This window comes from Pogona vitticeps, chromosome 3, assembly GCF_051106095.1.
Source record: "Pogona vitticeps strain Pit_001003342236 chromosome 3, PviZW2.1, whole genome shotgun sequence".
NCBI classification, from domain to species: domain Eukaryota; kingdom Metazoa; phylum Chordata; class Lepidosauria; order Squamata; family Agamidae; genus Pogona; species Pogona vitticeps.
This window is the reverse complement of record NC_135785.1, coordinates 62,540,063-62,553,904: the sequence shown is the minus strand read 5'-3', so window position 1 is coordinate 62,553,904 and position 13,842 is coordinate 62,540,063. Positions and strand designations below refer to the sequence as shown.

The 13,842-nt window shown below is 40.0% G+C and overlaps 1 protein-coding gene across 46 annotated transcripts in view; it reads right to left on the bottom strand.

Moving 5' to 3' along the window:
• Nucleotides 1-13,842, bottom strand: part of TCF7L2 (transcription factor 7 like 2) — a 228,131-nt gene that overhangs the window by 137,668 nt on the left and 76,621 nt on the right. The window lies entirely within an intron of this gene.

Sequence of the window (13,842 nt, the reverse complement as noted above, 5' to 3'; positions counted from 1 at the left end):
TCAGAAAAGACTGACAGGATTTGAGTTCCATTAGTCTAACACTGTCACTTCCTCCTTGTCCATCAGCACTAGCTATAAAAGAGAGTCAGTTGGAAAACATGTGGCCCCATGACACCCAGGCAACCTCCCAGCCTTAAATGACTTTGCATAAGTCACTTGGGTTGGCCATGAAACTGAGACTCGATAAACAATCTTGCTCATGATGTACAAGCAGGAATAGGGTACAGCTCACTCCCTCCAACAATAGCAGCCAAGGTTTATTCTAGATTCTGAGGTCAGTGGATAGGATTCAGCGTACACACAGGAAACAGGTCCCGCTGAGAAAGCATGTGCTGAATTTACCTAGTCACTCTTCAGCCAGAAAAACTTTTCTACCAGCCTTTACTTGGTAAGAATTACCATCCCCCTTTCTCTCTCTCTCTTTCACTCTCATATACAAACACAAATGCAAACAGACAGATAAATATACACATATGAACCATTCAAAACTAACAGGGTAGGGATAAGCCTGGCCTAAGATCTTTCACTAGATTGGCAATTGCTTGGGGGTGGGGGCTGGAGAGAGGGTTGGGATTCAGATATTTAAGTTGCAGTCCAAAGTATTAGTGAATGCTGCATCAAAAGCACAAATGAGACAAATATAATGTGCTTATGCCCTTGGAAGGACTGCTCAAATACAGCCAGATGAAGAAGTATTCAATAATTCTGCACAACAGAATGCATATTAATTAGAAGCCACAGTCCAGTAGCGAAATGTTAAAAGCCCAAATCCAGCTGAGGTTTTGCCCCCGATTATTCATCGAAGTCCTTTTTGTGTTTTCCACACTACTTGTTCTGAAACTGGTCATGAGATTAGTTGAGCAACCAAAGGAAAACCCAGCATACGTCAGCAGGGAGAACAGCTGACATCACTTATGTGATTGCCCTTAGGCAGCTGCATAGACCAACAGGATTCTAGCTCAAGGTAGCAATAATAGACTCTTGGTCACTCTTACTGCTAAATGGAGATATCTAATCAGATAAGATGGTAAAATCAGTGCAAAAACATATTCTACACATGACTACAACAATATTCATCATTCTCAGAAATGCAAATAAACAACGGTAATAATTCACACAACACACACACACACACACACACACACACACACACCTGGGTGTTAAAAACCCTATTTCCTCGAAAATAAAACTTAACCTGAAAATAAGCCCTAGTATGATTTTTCAGGATGCTGATAATATAAGCCTGACCCCAAAATAAGCCCTAGTTAAGTGAAAGCCCGCTCTCCATCACTGTACAGCAACCAGAAGATGACATTACTGTATCTGAATAAATGTATAGTAGATTGTACATTAAGATTGCCAGAAGAAATATCAACAACCTCAGATATGCAGATGATACCACTCTGATGGCAGAAAGTGAGCAGGAATTAAAGGACCTCTTAATGAGGGTGAAAGAGGTGAGCGCCAAAAACGGCCTGAAGTTCAACATTAAAAAAAAACTAAGATCGTGGCCACTGGTCCCATCATCTGGCAAATAGAAGGGGAAGATATGGAGGCAGTGACAGATTTTACCTTCTTGGGCTCCATGGCCACTGCAGATGATGACAGCAGCCACGAAATTAAAAGATCCCTGCTTCTTGGGAGGAAAGTGATGACAAACCTAGACAGCATCTTAAAAAGCAGAGACCTTGCCGACAAAGGTCCGAATAGTCAAAGCTATGGTTTTTCCTGTCGTGATGTATGGAAGTGAGAGCTGGACCATAAAGAAGGCTGACCACCGAAAAATTGATGCTTTTGAATTGTGGTGCTGGAGGAGATTCTTGAGAGTCCCCTGGACTGCAAGGAGAACAAATCTATCCATTTTGAAGGAAATCAACCTTGAGTGCTCCCTGGAAGGACAGATCCTGAAGCTGAGGTTCCAATACTTTGGCCATCTCATGAGAAGTGAAGACTCCTTGGAAAAGACCTTGATGTTGGGAAAGTGTTACGGCAAGAGGAGAAGGGGACAACAGAGAATGAGATGGCTGGACAGTGTCATCGAAGCTACCAACATGAATTTGACACAACTATGGGAGGCAGTGGAAGACAGGAGGGCCTGCCGTGCTCTGGTCCATGGGGTCACAAAGAGTCAGACATGACTTGATGACTAAACAAGATTGTTGTACATGAAAAAAATGAAAAATCCCCTGAAAATAAGCCCTATTGCCTTTTCTGGAGCAAAAATTAATATCTGACCCTGTCTTAATTTCGGGGAAACATGGGACCAAATTTTACAAATCTTGCAAGGTGGCCTGGGGGTGGGTGGGGAAGCTGTAGTAAGTCCTTGCAAAGGGCAAAATAACTGTGTAAACTGTGTGGCAGTGGTGGGGCAAGTCACACCACTATACCAAATGTATTCTTAATTTGGTTACACCAGTTGAGCCCAAAGAAATTATATAATTTAATCTTCTGTGTTCCTCTTAGGGTGACCAACCCCCAATTTACCCGAAACCTATCTTCAACACAGCAAAGACTGATGACTGATCTCATGGGGTGTTCAATCCCCTCCAGGTTTGAAAGAACTATCCAAGGTGCTGAATGTGTTGGTGAGGGGGATAGGGTTCTGCACTCCAGTCAGTTCTTTCAAATCTGGAGGGATTAACTGTACCATGACATCACAGTTGCCAGTCTCTGCTGTGCTGAAGATAGGTTTCAAGCTAATTGGTGGCTAGTGCCTGATAGCCAGAAATTGGGGGGGGGGGGAGAAAATATTTTACAGTGACCAGTAAGTCCGACTGAGATCTCTGAAGCAGATTCACTATATCCATGACCTTGGAGTCATCAGTCTCTACTTCCAACTGCTGGAAGGCAGAGGAGAGACAGAAAATTGCTGAAGAGAAGAGAAGGGAAGGGAAGAAAGGAGAGGAGAGAAGAGAAAGCTGAGATCCTTGAGATGTGGAATTCTATGTTCAGCAACATTCTGCCACTGAACTGTCCATGCTAGATACAAATAGTTAAAAAGAGTAAGACTAGAATTTGACTTCGTGCAGTAATTTAAACAAAATGTTTAATTTATTTTCCCCCACCCTGCTCATCTATTGAATGCAAAAAAATTTCAAAATATCCAATAGTCAAGACAACCAAACCAGAAGGAGGAGCAGAGAGGAGGAGACCTATTGACAAGTATGGCAGCAAAACAAAACAAAACAATCTCACAACGGAGCTATTTTATCACTACTGACTAATATGAGATGGGGGAACAGTCACTTGTAAAAGAGCGAGGGACAGCCTACTCTCTGCAACTTAGCTTCTGTGATAACATAATATTAAACTAGGAAACTAAGCCCACCACAATCAAGAAAGGGGATGCATTTTTGAGAAGGACAAATTCACAAATTCCTCCCCTCCACATCTTTATAGCCATCCCCAGTAAAAAGAGCCACTTCAATTGATAAGGATAAAAATCTGCTCTTTTCAATAGCTTCAAGCTTGCCTAAAAGTCTCTCTGCCCAAGAGAGACCCGTCATGGCCATAATACAATATTAATGTGGTGGCTTATAATTCTTATTTTACATAAAAGCTTCATTGTATGCCAAATCCAATCTCCACAGGCTACCTGAGCTCCAGATTTTTACGAGTCTACATTTCAGCACTGCGAGACTACAATACACATAATTTTCAATTATGTTAGGGCAGGCCAAGATCACTGCCTATATAACATTACTGGTTGGAGGAAATGAGACTCAGTCCTACTGCCTAGTGAGCTAACTCAATCCAGATGGTGAGAGAGTGAGAAAGAGAAAGCAGTGCTATGGAATTACGTAGTAGTAGCAGCAGCAGCAGCAGAAATCTGCTCCACAACAACTCTTGCACAATGGAGTGAACTGCCAAGTAACTGCCCCACCAGCCATACACAATTCTTTACTTATTAATTTGGAAACTGAAGAAGGGAAGATTCTTTTGGCAGATGAAGGGTTACATCACAGCACTTACACAGCATATATTAGGAGAAGAATTGTGTAATTGCCTTCTCAGGTTTACTGTTGCAGTAGAATGCAGCTATTCACTTTTTAAAAAAATAATGTAACTCCATTACTTGATAGTGGTAAATCCTTTCCTTCCTTTTACATGAAATGGTAGGAAATTATACTCTTTCAGCCCCAAATACAAATGTGATTTGTAGACCCTCCTGTTTGTGCCTGCATAAAGGATAAAGTGGACACAGGAGAAAATCTAGTCTAATTTTACTCCCATTTTGGTTCTACATCCTAGAGTAAGAGAACAAGTAATCTGCGGCACACAGTTCTGTAATTTCTTGTCTTTTTCTGGACCTTACCTCTGAAAATGTGAACAGATAACATCCAGGCACTGAACATTAACTTGATTCCAACAAATGTTTTAAGGAAAAAGGGGTACGAGTGTCTAAGTAAGTTGTAAGCCACCCAGAGACCTTTGGGCAGTGTGGGCGACATATAAATTAAATTAAATTAAATTAAATTAAATTAAATTAAATTAAATTAAATTAAAGAAAGAAAGAAAGAAAGAAAGAAAGAAAGAAAGAAAGAAAGAAAGAAAGAAAGAAAGAAAGAAAGAAAGAAAGAAAGAAAGAAAGAAAGAAAGAAAGAAAGAAAGAAAGAAAGAAAGAAAGAAAGAAAGAAAGAAAGAAAGTGTTTAGCGGTGCTTCCCTTGAATAGAGAAGTTTCATTTCGGACCCCGATTTGCTGTTTCAGAAAACATTTCAATTCTATTCAAACCAAATTCAGATCCAGATTGAAATCACAATTCAGAAATCCAAATGGCCATGCCTCCTACAATACTGGAAATTGATAAATGCTTATGCCTATATGATATCTGCAAACACTGTAGTCTCTTCTGTGGAGAATATGCCCATCGTATTTCACACAAATGGGCCCAGGTTTCTTTTGCCAATGCACTTAACAATTGCACAAACACTTTCCCTTCCAAAGGGATCAAACCTGCCAGGTTTCAAAAGAACAAGTCAAGGGAATTTTCAATTCACAAGAGCAGCCTTTAGAGTTCAGGAGGCCTTGGCATGGGCAGTGGGAGGAAAGAGGCTCTATTTATTCCCCTGTGTTTTTGAGAGCAATAATTGTGAAAATGTCACATAGCATAAAAGTATAGCATTAATCTGCAACATACGGACATAATAGTCCTGCAACATATCAGAGCAATAGTTGCAGGGGCCAAGAAGCTATGAAGACTGTAAAATACTTTTATGTTTTCTGCTCACTTGGTACCATAGTCACAGAGAAGGCAAGAGGACAGGAGCGTGCAGAGCTTTTAAGAGAAAGAACTAGCAAAGACGACTGAACTCTGGAATGGCCCTGCAATATATTACTTCAACATCACTGTCTCAAAGCACTGAGATTGGAGAAGCCTGATAAAACCATTCATTTTGATTACATATTGGCCAGCCACGAAACTAAACCCTGCCTCATGTGTGGAATATTCATATGCCTCTTCAATCTAGGGGACGTGGTGGCGCTGTGGGCTAAACCGCAGAAGCCTGTGCTGCAGGGTCAGAAGACCAAGCAGTCGTAAGATCAAATCCACGCGACGGAGTGAGCGCCCGTTGCTTGTCCCAGCTCCCGCCAACCTAGCGGTTCGAAAGCATGCAAATGCGAGTAGATAAATAGGTACCATCTCGGTGGGAAGGTAAACAGCATTCCATGTCTAAATCACACTGGCCATGTGACCATGGAAAGATTGTCTTCGGACAAACGCTGGCTCTATGGCTTGAAGAGCGGGATGAGCGCCACCCCCTAGAGTCGGACACGACTGGACAAAAATTGTCAAGGGGAACCTTGACCTTTTAGCTCTTCAATCTCTATTGCCCAAACTTTCCATATCTACATGCCCACTGTGTTTATTCACAACATCTGTACATCTAATAGACAACTGGATGAGACCCAATGTATGTCAAAGCTGTATATATGCCATTCTCAAACCAAAAAGCCTGGGCCTTAGTTAAGGTTTTATACATGTTACCCTCGATGATAACCTTCTGTGATAAATGTTTAAGTAATCAGTTTTATTTACTTCCTTAAAAATATACTACAGAACTATCAGTACCTTTTCATGGTACATTACTAGGGACACTGTTGAACAAATGTAACCCTGTTTTCTTCAGATGCTGAACAAAATGCAAGAACTTTTGTCATTTAACAATTTCTGCTGAAACACCAATTGTGGAAGAATTACTTAAAAATGCTTCCAAGTAAACCTAGAAAATTTCATACTTAATTTCCTGTCACATCTTTGTGGCTTTCTCAGTGACTGTGCCTTTGCTATAACAAGGGGTTACTTCAAAACTTCTGGCTCCAAAGATTTCAGCGTGTTCCTCTCACATGCTAAAAAAAATAAATTAAAAAAAAACCTCAAGAACTTGCAAATGTTCTCTTCCCCACAGTCAGGAGCACACTTTAAGCAATTTTTTTTAAAGTGAGAGAAATACAAGCAGGATGCTTTAATAGAGATAATGTCATATCAGTAACAAAAGGGGTAAGGGGAAAAACTTGAAATTGCTAAGCAAATATTAAAACCAGAAAGACTGGTTTCACAGGAGAAGGTGGGAATATTTCTGAAGTCCCAGCAGAAAACTGAAACTCTTCACTGTGCTCTTATTTCTGTGCACATACTTTGTTGTAACTTTTTTTAATGGGTAGGCACAACCAGATGACCTAAATTAATGTAGAAAGGTCAACCATCTTTTTGGTTAATTTAGCTTGTTGTGAAACAAAATGTGCAGGGAGGGGGATTTATGTCATGCCGACCTTTGGAGAAAACCAGCTACTCCCTTGATTTTTTTTTTTCCAAATCTTGCTGTCTCGGCCAGAAACCTCCTGCCACTCAAGTATCATCTTGCTGTAACAAATTACTCCTAACCCAGGATTACAGCTCTTTCCAAATCCCTCCTAGAGAGCAGAGAAATAAACATTCCCTCCCAGGATTCAGGACCAGTTGTTTCCCCCCATCAATAATCCTTCTCTCTATTTGCTTCTTCTGCGGCATTACCCTGGGAGGCCAGCAAAACCACTTGCACCCACTTTGCTTTTAACCTATAAGCTTGAATGTCTCAATTGTCTATTAGAAATGTAAAAGATGAAGGCTGAAATCCTCACACAATGGTTAACTATCTCACACAGTTGTGATTTGACAGGGCACTACAAATGTCTGATCCAAGTCACTCAGCACAGACTTTTACAGTATTTTCAAGTTGGAAACAACTGCTGATGAGAAGGAAACTGAACCACGGAGAGAGGGAAATAGAAACAATAGGGACAGCCATGTCTGGGAAGGGAAATTCTTTGGGTCTGCCAGGGGCAGTAATAATATATTGCTATAAAACAGAAACACAAACAAACAAACAAACAAAACCTCCACAAAAAAATAGGATTTTGGTGAATTTACATCAAGAACAATTTAAACTGTATACAGAGAGGATCACTTTTACACTGGGAAGATATGGAGATTCTCTGCCTCATCTATGGAGATTCTCTGCCTCATCTAAATGAATTATATTTAAATGATAAAAAATGGCAGGAATTTTTATATCCATTTACTGTTTCTTCTTAATAAGAGATTATTATTCTAAACCTCCATAAAAGACAAGTATTATAAAGAGAGTTTTTTTTAAAAAAATCAAACTTTCTGGAGACAAAAGCACAGAATACAAGGACACACAGTTATCCTGCTATTTCAATGAAAGGGGGGTATCTGAAATTGCTAGTGTACTTGTGCATTTTAACACTACAGCTTGCCTACAGGTACAAAATTTGTAGAAATCTGTACTGCAATTTTATGCAAAAGTCAAGACACCAAAAGTTCTTTTGTACTTTTGGAGAAATTATTGAGGAATGAGTCAATTTTGAGAGCAACTTCTTATATACTGTAGACATGACAGACCATCATATATGAAGGTTTAAAACACTTGAAACTATGGAAGCAAAAGAAATAGACAAATTAAACAGGAAACAAACATGATTTTAAAACTTATACACATGAACAAATGAGTGATGCTTTCTGGACTTCAAATGCAGCCTTAACTTCACTAGGTCTCTCATTTGTACTTAGAAAACGAAGTAGAAGAAGCCATGACAAAAATACAGAAAGCAGAAAGCTAAGGAGCATAATCTGGGCTCCTTAATAGTTCACTTCCTGTGGCCATTTCCATCCCTATGCCAAATATTTGCGGTACTGGATGAGACAGATTCCTGCAGGGTGTGGGTGGTGGGGTGGGTGGGTGAGAGAGAAAGCAATGTGAATAACTCTACTCTAGTAACCAGACTGAAGAATGCAGAGCATGGTGACTGTGAGAAACTCTGACCACATATTTCCCAGTAGACAAAACAGCACCACAGGCATTTCAACCACTAAGTCACTCCCGCCATTGCCACTATCCCACAGCCTTTGTTTATCGGCCAAACACTCTAACCCTTAGGCCATGACAAACAGGTAATCTAAGGCAGCCTGTGGACTTCTAAAATCTTTAAATAACCTAAAACGATACACTTGTTACTAAGCATAGCTCAGGTTTAAAATAGCAGATCCACAAGGTTACTTTTGATGCTGATTTTTTTTTTTAAGGGACTGTGGGTTTCAGGATTAAGAAATATGACTGACGGCTGTTCATATTCTGCCATCGTACAAATGCTGGAGTGTAAACATGTACAAACACAAGCAAAACAGAAATGGAATTGTAGTTTACCAGTTTATTTTTAAAAATAATTTCCCCTTAAAATAACCACCACAAAAGGTTAAAATGAGAACTATTCAGTAATAATCCTAGCAGTTCAGACAACTTTCAGCAGTAATAAACTGGTATAACACAATAGCATAAACAGGGTCCACGGCAGAAGAGAAAAGTAGAATTTGTAGATTCAAATACATTGCCAACAGTACGGTAACAGGGTTGGTGAAAAGCACAACACCAGTAGAAATACTTCTTAGCAAAATTGATGTAGAACTGTTACAAGCTAGCTAGCTTGCTGGCTGGAGTATTCTGGGAGTTGTAATTCAAAAAAAACCTCTTCCAGGCTCTGCTTTCCTACCTGAAACCAAAACCTCATCTCTATCTCACTATATCTCAACTAACAAAAGCAGAACAAATCTAGCCCCCGTCACACTTCACTTGTATTAAGCCATACATGGAATAAAAAGGAGAATACATAACCAATTGCTGGAGCTCTGCTCTAACAACACATCTGGTGACACCAGGTCAGGGAAGTCTAATATAGAACTTTAATTTGAATGAAAAATTGTCAAGGGGAACCTTTACCTTTACCTTTTTACAGCTTCCACCTCCCAGGGTGTGGCCATGAGGATCAATCTCAGGGAATCCGTTGGCCTGTCTGTTTTTAAGATTCAACCTGATCTATTGTTAACTGCTAACAAGATCTACCACTAGATCCAATTTGGCTTTAGTTCTATCTCTGGTTTAGAAAAAAATGCTCCCTGGTATTTTACGAATGCACTTTCTTCCTTCTATGTATAGTTGAATACACTCTGAGGGTATCTCCCAAACTCTGGGAGACAGACACTAGGCAGCACTACCTCACTGCCTTCAAATGCACCATTATCTGTCACACACACACACATATCTTGTAGGAGCTAACTCCTGTGACATGTTACGCTCACGTAACATCACATTGGCAAGCTTCTAGGGTTTTAGGTTTTAGTTTCAAAATCTCGGAGAATTGGATGCTGCTGACCAGTTTGCAGCAAACCCAACATGAAACTGCAACTGAACAAATCACTCACCGTTCAAGAAATGTATACCAGAACTTCTTGGTCTTTAAGGTGTGTAAGATTCTTCACTGGTTTTATTGAACATGCACTTTTCCCAATAATACTATGAGATTGCTTATACCCAACTAGCCTAAGATATCAGTATGTCTTAATCCAGACCTTCTCATTGCTTCATGCCACCACTAAGTAGCTAAGCATTTAATTTTTAAAATTTTTTTCCCATATTATAACCTTATTCTTGGGTGACTCCCAACAATTGCTAACTATCATTCTCAACCACCTGTCCTCCACACTGCAATTAACACAAGTCAAATTATCAGCTTGCATTTTCAGCTATTACCAGAAAGATATTGACAGATGCAAGATACCAGTAATAATACCCTGAACAACTTACTACTAATAATTCTCCCCTCAGCTGTCTTGCTAGGCCATACTCAATTTACAAAGACAAGTCCTGGAAAAGAAACAAATTCTGTAATTGTATGCACTGAAAGGACAACCCTGAAAATAAAAAACACACTTGCACAGACAAGTACTTGAGAAATTCAAAAGACTGTGAATAACAAGGTAGAGTAGGACAGGATATTTCAAGTGGACAAGAAGTTGGAAGAAAAAAATTAACTAGACAGCTTTAGAACTCATTTAAGATATTGGGTCACATTTGGGAAACACTTCCCACTGTGGAACATTGTAATTTTCCACCTAGCATTTTAAAATTAAGACCTTATAAAGGAATCCAAAGTATTACAAAAGGACAAATTAAAAAAGACAAAAGCATCAGTATGAGAGACAAAACAACATTTTATCTTTACAAACTGAAGGAAAAAAAACTACCTGCCCATCAACTTCCTTAAGTTGAACTTCTATCCAGCTCATCTTCAGTCACAGCACCACAAATCCTTCCTGATTGGTCTTTTTAATCTTTCATGTTAAACAACATAAAGACTGAGATTTCAAACTATCTACATCCCACTTTTGTGCTGCTATTGGACCACATGACAACCATGAACATTTGATTCCTCACTGTTTCTCAGACCCAAGTCATTAATGTTGCCTGTAGCTCCATTTCCTGCAGGCATTTTAGCCAGGCACCTTGCCAAAGGCTGCACCTCTGCATCATGCACTTAAGAGTTACACCTAGACATGCATTTTCCCTGTGAAGCAATAAACAAGATCTGGGAAGGTGGGTGGTCTATTTTGATTTCATCCCCCTCATCAGATGTCACATCCCCCAGCTTTACCGGTTCAAGTGTATGTATCTGAAGGAGAGTACCCAGGACAGAATGTTGATGTATTATCCACATCACTGCATAATGGTCTCCCTGCTTCCTATTTAACTCCTGTTCAACACCCTGACCATTGACCTCCAAGGTCTCTCAGGGTTCTGTCCTGTCCTCTATGCTGTTTTAATATAAACATGAAACCTCTAAGAGAGGTTTTTTGGAATTTTGGGGTTTGGGACCATCAATTATTGATGACACCCATCTACCTCTATTTCATCCAGTTCCAGGGAGGTTGTTTCATTCCTAAAGCAGTGTCTAGGATGCAATGGATGAGGGCAAACTGAAGACTAATACGTACAAGACAAAGGTGGTCCTAATCAAATCAGAGAATACCAATCCAACCTGAGATGGAAAGATTTACTCTTCCCCTTAAAAATTAGGTTTGCAGCATGGGCATCTCCTGGATTCACAGAATCATAGAATAGTGAAGTAGGAATGGGCCTATAAGGTCATCAAGTCCAACCCCCTGCTCGATGCAGGAACACAAATCAAAGGATATCTGCCAGGTGGTTGTCTAAGTTTCTCTGGAATGCCTCCAGTGTTGGAGCACTCACTACCTTTTGAGGTAACTGATTCCATTGTCATACTGCTCTAACATTTAGGATGTTTTTCCCGAAATTCATTCAAACTCTGGCTTACTGTAACTTGAGCCCATTGTTGCCTGTCCTGCAGTCTGGGATGATCGAGAACAGATCCTTCCCCTCCTCTCTTTGACAGCCTTTCAAGTATTTGAAAAGTGTAATTATATCACCCCTTTGTCTTCTTTTCTCAAAGCTAAACATGCCCAATTCTTTCCATCTTTCCTCATAGGGCTTGGTTTCCAGCCCCCTAATAATCCTTGTCGCCCTCCTCTGAACTTGTTCCAATTTATCAGCATCTTTCTTGAAGTGTGGTAACCAAAACTGGACACAATACTCAAGGTGAGGCCTAGGCAGTGCTGAATAGAGGGGAACTAGCACCTCACAGGACTTGGAAACTACATTTCTTTAATGCAGCCTAAAACAGCATTTTCCTTTTTTTTTTTTTTTTTTTTTTTTTGGTAGCTACATCGTAATGGAAATGTTCACTGGAAGGACAGATCCTGAAGCTGAGGATCCAATACTTTGGCCATCTCATAAGAAGAGAAGACTCCCTGGAAAAGACCCTGATGTTGGGAAAGTGTGAAGGTAAGAGAAGAAGGGGACGACAGGGGATGAGATGGATGGACAGTGTCATCGAAACTACTAACATAAATTTGACCCAACTCTGGGAGGCAGTGGAAGAGAGGAGGGCCTGGCGTTTTCTGGTCCATAGGGTCACGAAAAGTTGTACACGACTTAACGACTAAACAACATCAACATCATACTGTTGGCTCATATCCAGTTTGTGACCTGCAACAATTCTAAGATCCTTCTCTCTTGTAGTATTGCTGAGCCAGGTATCCCCTATCTTCTAACTATGCATTTGGTTTCTTTTTCCAAGGTGCAGTACTTTACACTTATCCCTGTTAAATTTCATTCTGTTCTTTTCAGTATTGATGGCAAGTCTTGGCAGTGGCCAGGGGTGTGGGTGCACAGTTAAAATTAGTGCAAAAGCTATGCCCATTCCTTAAAAAGTCAGTTCTAGCCATAGTGATGCATGTGTTCATTACACTCCATCTGGATTACTGTAATACACTTTATGTGGAGCTACCTATTGGAAGTGTTCAGAAACTCAAGTGTCTATATTCCTGACTAGAGTGGGTTACAGGGAAAACGGAAACTTTGTAGTAACAGCTTCACTGGCTACTAGTCCATTTCTAAGGGCAATTCAAATTGCTGGCCTTAAATTATAAAGACCTAAATTACTTGGATCCAGGGTCCTCACAGGGATGGCAGACCTCTTCAATGGCCACTTTCGCTTCCTTCCATGGGAGACCAGCTGGTCTCCAGCCTTCCACCAGCAGACAAAGACCTTTCTCTTCAGGTAAGCTTTTCATATGCAAAACTGCTGCTGATTTTACGGAAGAATTGTTCTTTTATATTTCTTAAATGTGCATTTTTAACTTGTAAGAAGTCTATGCCTTTTAAGGATTAATATGTCTGTTTTTCAGTAACTCATATTATATTTGTAATCATTTTGACACTTGTGTTTTCAAACCATTTGTAAGCCTCCTTGAACCCCTCTACAGGAAGAAAGGCAAGGTAGAAATTAAATAAATAAAAACATAACAATAAGACTTCATTGTCAGACTGTACTGTTTCTCTCTTTCAGACAATTTCATTATTTCCTTTATGCATGGTAAATCCTAGCCCAGACTATGAAATGTTTATTAATTGCACTACTGTAACCTGACCTTTGCCAACTTTTCCTTGTGTCTTCTTTCCACTCCATTCAGAAATCCAGAACTCTCCACCTGCACTCCTGCCTCTAACATTGTCTTCCCTATCTCTGCCTCAGCTTCTTCAAGTTACTAGTCCTTAAATGACCATTATTGTTACTAGAAAGGCAGCACATATATTTTAAAGCTCTTTAACTTTTTGCTCTGCTGCCTTGTCCTCCGCTGCTTTTACACTCTTACAAAATGTCTCCACTAAAATTCATGTGACAGAAATCCCACACAGAATTCCCCCTCTGTCTCCTGCTACCTGAAAAACCTCTCCCCCCCTCCTCATTAGGGTATCTTTGTCTCATCAACTTCCACAATGTCTACAACATATACAGATCCAAACAAGTTTTACTCTTCCACTGCCACTAAATACAAATGTTCCTCATAGTCCCTCTCTGATTCTCTTTTTGTAGAAGTTACTGAAAGCTGTGAGACATCAAGTGAATGTGCCCTGCTGACATACAT